Below are 6,283 nucleotides of genomic sequence, written 5' to 3'. Positions count from 1 at the left end.
CAAGCAGTAACTGCTTGAATGTAATTGTTCAAAGTAAAAGTAAAAGTTGCCCATGCAGCAAACCAAAAAATTATATTGTCTTTAGATCACGACCCGTAGGTCGTGTAGTTAAAAAAGAAATAAATATAAAAAGAAAAGACTAAGGAGCTTGAGGAGCTGGAGGATCCTGGGGAAGATTCTGGTCGACAGCACCCGCAGCTTCGTTGTCTGCACCCTCCATCCCAGCGGCCAGCGAGATTTTGGGGAAAGCAGGGACCCTCGATCTTTCTTCTTCAGCCAACTGAGTCGCACAGCGAGCCAGCTCAGCTTCCCTCGCATTCTCAGGAAGGTAGTCAAAGTTGGCACCCTGATTGTGTTTCCAGAAATCGTAGAAACACCTTAGGGTGGCATTTTTGTACATCTCCAACTTGCCGGCGTTGGTCTTCTCCAAGTCCTCAACCCGGCCCTCCAAATCTCTGGTTTCCTGCCTGCTCGCGATCAAGTCTAGCTCGAGCTGTTTAGCCGCTTTGAAGTTAAAACAGTTGGACTCCTTGTATTGTCCCTTTCCTCATGGGATTTTTCCAGAGACTTCAGCTTCTCCTCCAACTCCTTAGCCAGTTGGGCCTTTTCCTCAGTCACCGTCGCCAGCTGATCAGTATGTCTGGCATAAACAGATTTGAGTTCATCCTCGTGCCATTGCTCCGAGGTCCTGGCCTGCTTGTTGATAGCACCCAGGCGGATGCGGCCGGCAGTAAGGGTTAGCATGGCCTGCAGTCAGAACAAAAATTAGACAAACAGTAAACTAACGAAGACCTGTTTTCACAAAAAGAGATGACTTACACTAGTGAACTCGTTTAGGGCACGGTTCAGAATTGGGTCAACACCCATCGTCTTCGAAGTAGCCATTGCCTCTCGGCAGTGTTCATGCTTTTTAATCTTGGTGACCCTTTCCTTGATCAGCTTGAAGGCGCGACCAACCATCTCTTTCCCAATTGAGGCAAGGTCAGCCTGCTGAGGTTGGCCAGATGGGGCAGCAGGAGGAGTTGACCCGGCTGCAGCAGATGGAGTCTGCTGCTTGTGGGGAGAAGGCGGAGTCGCGGTGGCAGAGGGCCTGTCCTCCGAAGGGCCTGCGTTCTGGGCCTTCTTCGCCTGAGGTGCTTTGCTGCTCTCCCCAGTATGTCTCTTACTTGTTTTCTTCTTGCTTGGAGGAGCAGCGGCTGCCTCTGGGGTGATGTAAAGATAAAACACATTGGTGGAGTCCATGTCTGAAAAGCAAGAACAAAGTCAAACAGTGAGATAGCATGAATGACCAAACACATTACATCAGAAAAAGAATCAAAAAAGGATTGCAAAGTCCAATACCCGAGCTATTATTACTGGTCGCCACACTACAGACTCTACTAGTCTTACACTCATTCTTTGACACGAAGAAGTTTGGCCCTAAGTGTGGAGCATATTTAACATTGCTGTCCCCGTCGAATAGATGACAGGGAATTGGAATATTGTCTAAAAGTGACATAACAATACTGTTGTCATCCGACGAATCGTCAGAGAGGTCGGCAGGCTCGGTGTCCTTCTTCTTTCCTTTCCCTAAGGGGGCCGAGGGCCTCTCTGCTGGAGGAGTGCCAGCAGGTTCCCTGATCGTGACCCCAATCGGTCTCCTCCGTGGAGGTGACGCTTGAGGTTGCCGCTCGGGTTCCTCTACGGCGCAAGAACTCCCTGCCGAGGGCCCCCTTATGTCCAGTTGAGGGGCCCAGAGGCCAGCCAACCTAAGGTTAGCCTCTGTAACAAGATTCTTGACACACTTTTCAGCATCAGTCATGCAGGCTAAGAGTGCCGATCTCGACTCCATGCCCGGAGTTGGGTTTGGTCGCAGCCACGGGCCTGGAAGACATCAAAAGTTTAAGACATTGTGGAGGAAAACACTAAAAGAAGAAGTCAGCCAGCGATACGAAAGTTTTACCTCCTCGTGCAAAAGCTAGGTTATCTTCGACCATGTCAGCCGTACGGAAGTACTCTTGGTAGTACCGCCCCACGTTTGAGATGTGGGTCGTGTTAGTCAGGAAAGTGCGCCCAGTTTCCTGATGACAAAGGTGGAAGAACCCCGCGCCTTCATGGTTGGGGTTAGATTTGAGGTCAAACAGGTAGTTGACCTCATGAGGCGATGGCACGGGCCATTTTTTCTGGCTGTATAGGATATAGAGTGCAGCAAGCATCCTATATCCATTCGGGGTTATTTGAAAGGGGGCAACTCCAAAATAGTTGGCCACCCCCTGATAACTCTACAAATTAGAGTTATTTTACCATATTTTATATGCTAATTGTTGCTTAATTCTTGAGTTTTTAAATAACTTATTAAATTTTTATGTAATTTTTAATTTATTAGTCTTATTGTAGTTTTCTAGATTTTTATATGTTTTTATAGTTATTTTATTGTGTTATGTTGTAATTGAATTAGTTAAAATTAGTATTGTTAGTTTGAATGTTAAAAATTTGATTTTATTGAAAAGAGAATGTTATGTAAATTAAATTTTAATTAATGTTTTCATGGGAGTTTTATGGTATATTTTATTAATGAAAATATTTAATTTTAATTTAGTTTATAATTTATTTTGTAGGAGAGTTATTTCATTTGTGGCATTTTTGAGGAAGAAACAAAGAAATTATGGCATTTTTGTAACATATTCAGCCCAGGCCCGTGCCTCCTGCCCATGCTCCAGCCGGCCCACCATGGCCCACGCCTGCCTACTGTACGGCCCAAAGTCCCCATGCCTCTTGGTGCATTCCTCCTTCAGCATATATACACTAATGCCCAAGCCTCTCCTTCAATCGCCCAGCCACGCCAGCTGTCCTTCTCAGCATTCGGCTTCTATAATACCCAGCAGCCTCAATTCAATTCATCTCCTCATATGCATATATATGCATTTGCCACCTTGGGCCTTGCCTTCAACCCAGCCCAAAACCGTGGGCAAGTCCTTCACCATTCAGCCATGCATCTCTTCAGCCTCATCTCCTTCAGCAGGCCCACGTTGGCCCAGCCTTGCACCAGCCCGTCCGTACGGCCCAGCAGCTCCACGCCTGGCACAAAACAGCCCAGCCGCCTGCCTTCAATCAGCCTCTTGAGCCCATAAAATTACATTTTGTCCCCTATGACAAAAATGCCACCTTTTTACCCATTTTCTACACACTTTTTACCCCAAAATCATCATCACTCCTACAATTTACCCCTATTTACCATATTATTATTAATTTAATCAATTTACTTAATTTAAATTGATTATTTTAATAATCTCGTTTTGGCTATAAATAAGGGTTTTAAAGACCATTTTGGTGTGCTTAATATTTTGGTTACCATCTTTTTCTCTCATTTTCTCTCTACCATTCTCTCTTCCATTTGGGTTTTTCAAGAGCATTTTGCAAGTATGTATGTCTTTTATTTTGTAATTTCTACTCTAGTTATGTGCTTCTAATCTTTTTCATAAGATTATTAAGATCATGATGAAGCAACTTGTAACTAGATAATATTTATGTTGTATGTTGATTTCCATTGTAATACAACAAAGTTTATGGATTTTTCTTCTACATATATTTCTTTCATCTTAAATATCTTGTATTTTAGATTGTTAGAACATATTTACACTTTGTTCTTCATTAGTGCATAAACATAATATTCTTTGTGTAAGATGTGTCATTAAATTGTACACATCCATGCTTAGAACAAAAATATTATGTTTTGCCTTATAAATAATGTTCATTGATTTATTTGTTATTTCATTAGATTGATTTACACTAAATGCTTTGAAATTATAATTTTGAAAAGTGAAGAAAAATCCTATCTTTTTATAAGAAAATTGTGCTTAAAATTATAAATATTTTTGGAAAATGATAGTTTAAATTATTTTAACTATCACTAAAACTTGGGAATCAATATACTAATAAATATTATTAAACTTACATTTTGTGGATTCTAGTATCTTAATAATCTTTTCTTTTAACACTTATTTTCAACTCATTATTGGTTTATTTTCATTATCTTAAATAGCTTTATTTTTCAATCTTTTATTTTATGTTCATAATATTGAAACTTATCAATCTTTGGAACTAGGTTAGAATTTATTACTTTTGATTTAAAATAGTTTCATTTTCGATTTTAGACAACTCCTTTGGGTTCGACATCCTTGCTTACGATCACTATTCTATATGGACGATTCGTGCGCTTGCGATATATAAATTTTTAAACATACCCGTTTTGGGTCCATCAAGTTTTTGGCGCCGTTGCCAGGGAGTTGCAAGAGAAAAGAAACGAAATTTATCTCAAGGTTAGTGAATTCTTCTACTAGTTATTTTAATTTTTTGCACTTAAAAAAAAAAACTAAAAATATATATATATATCTATAAAATCTAAAAAAAAAGATAAAAAGAAAATTTGGGACGGTTCTACCACCCATAAAAAAATATATACTTATATTTTCTATATTTATTGTTTTTTTTTAGTTGACGGCACTTGTGCCTCCTATCTATCCTTTTAATTTTTATAGTCGATGGCACTTGTGCCTCCTAATTTTGTTATAATTTTGTTGTAATTCCATTTCTTTTATATCTTTGTTAGTTGACGGCACTTGTGCCTCCTAACCTTTGTTGTAATTTTCTTTATTTATTTTGTTGTATTTTTATTTTATTTAATTTCTGCAAATTACTAGTTGATGGCAATTTTGCCTCCTAGCTAGTTGATGTCAATTTTGCCTCCTAGTCTTCTATCCTATGTTTTAGTTGATGGCACTTGTGCCTCCTAATTTTTACCTTAATTTTGTTATGGTTGATGGCATGCTATGCCTCCCTACTCTTGCCTAAATTTTAGTTTTTTTAATTTTTGCCTTATTTTTCTTTGTCTTCTATAATATTTTAGTGTAATATTGTGAAAAATACTTGAAAAAAAAAAAGAGAAACCTAAATCTTGTCCTTTCACCATAAGCAATTTTTGCTTAAAGGAAATTTGAACAAAATTCCCAATCCGCCTCTACTAATTAACCTCGGGGAGTTGTTAGTAGTGCTCGAGTAAGTGGAATCAAATAGGCCTGGGGACAAGTAAACCATAAGAATTATATTGTTGTGAAATCTCTAAAAATTCTAAGTATGCTCTGTGGTTGCGGTTTTAACTGATCTTCCACATCAGAAAATTGTTTGTTTGAGATTATCCTTGTTGCCTTGTTTGTGAAAATTGTATGCATCATTGGGAACGTAACTCTAAAAAACGATTAGTAAAAAGACGTTTATCTTTGTTTGAAATTGAAAGTGTTAGTAAAAATTTGAGCATCATGGAACCTACTGCTAATATTGTTGATGAAAATGCTGTGCCTGAAAAAACTTTGCTTGAATACTTTGCACCTATTTCATCTAATGCTCCTTCATGCATTGCTTTACCTACAACTTCTGCTACTCATTTTGAGCTTAAACCAGCAATCATTCAATTGTTGCCATCTTTTTATGGGTTAGATAGAGAGGATCCTTACATGCATGTCAAAGATTTCTTAGAAATTTGCTCAACATTTAAATTTCAAAATTTTTCTGATGAGTCGGTCAAACTAAGATTGTTTCCTTTTTCATTAAAAGACAAATCAAATGCTTGGTTAAATTCCCTTCCCACTGGGTCTATAACTACTTGGGATCAACTTTATAATAAATTCTTGTTGAAATTTTTTCCAATGTCTAAAACTGATAGTCTAAGGAGAGAAATCTCCGAGTTTTTTCAAAAAGATAATGAAGAGTTTTATGAATGTTGGGAAAGATTTAAAGATTTATTATTAAAATGTCCTCATCATGGTTTTGAAAAATGGAGACTTGTAAAATATTTTTATGATGGTTTGACTCCCTCTAATCGTCAAATGATTCAATCTATGCATACTGGAAAATTTTTAAAATTTCAAGGACAAGAGGCGTGGGACGCCCTTGAAGATTTATCTGTCAATTCACAACAATGGAATTATTTTGATCCTAGGTCTAGGTCAACTAATTCACCAAAAAGAGGAGGAAGGTATGAAGTAAAAGAAGAATTAGACTTAAGAACTTCCTTAGACAAATTAGCGAGAAAAGTAGAAGCTTTAGCCATTAGCCAAACTATAAACTCTCCAATTCAACCTAGAAAAGATGTTTGTTCTATATGTTCTAGTCCTTGCCATAATGCCCAATCATGCCCTTCCTACCAAGAAGTATTTTCTGAGGAGGCCAATGCTCTTCATTCTTATGGGAAACCAAATGATAGCCCATTTTCGTCCACCTACAATCCAAATTGGAGAAACCATCCAAA

At 38.1% G+C, this 6,283-nt stretch overlaps 1 non-coding gene across 1 annotated transcript; it reads right to left on the bottom strand.

Annotated features, from left to right (window-relative positions):
* Positions 1-5,696: 5,696 nt before the first annotated feature.
* On the bottom strand, positions 5,697-5,803 carry LOC133793003 (small nucleolar RNA R71). The gene has a single exon (XR_009874470.1). It is a non-coding gene; the product is annotated as a small nucleolar RNA R71 (small nucleolar RNA).
* Positions 5,804-6,283: the final 480 nt, after the last annotated feature.

This window comes from Humulus lupulus, chromosome 7 (genome assembly GCF_963169125.1).
Source record: "Humulus lupulus chromosome 7, drHumLupu1.1, whole genome shotgun sequence".
Lineage (NCBI taxonomy): Eukaryota > Viridiplantae > Streptophyta > Magnoliopsida > Rosales > Cannabaceae > Humulus > Humulus lupulus.
Note: the sequence above shows the minus strand (reverse complement) of the source record. Positions and strands in the feature narration are given on the sequence as shown.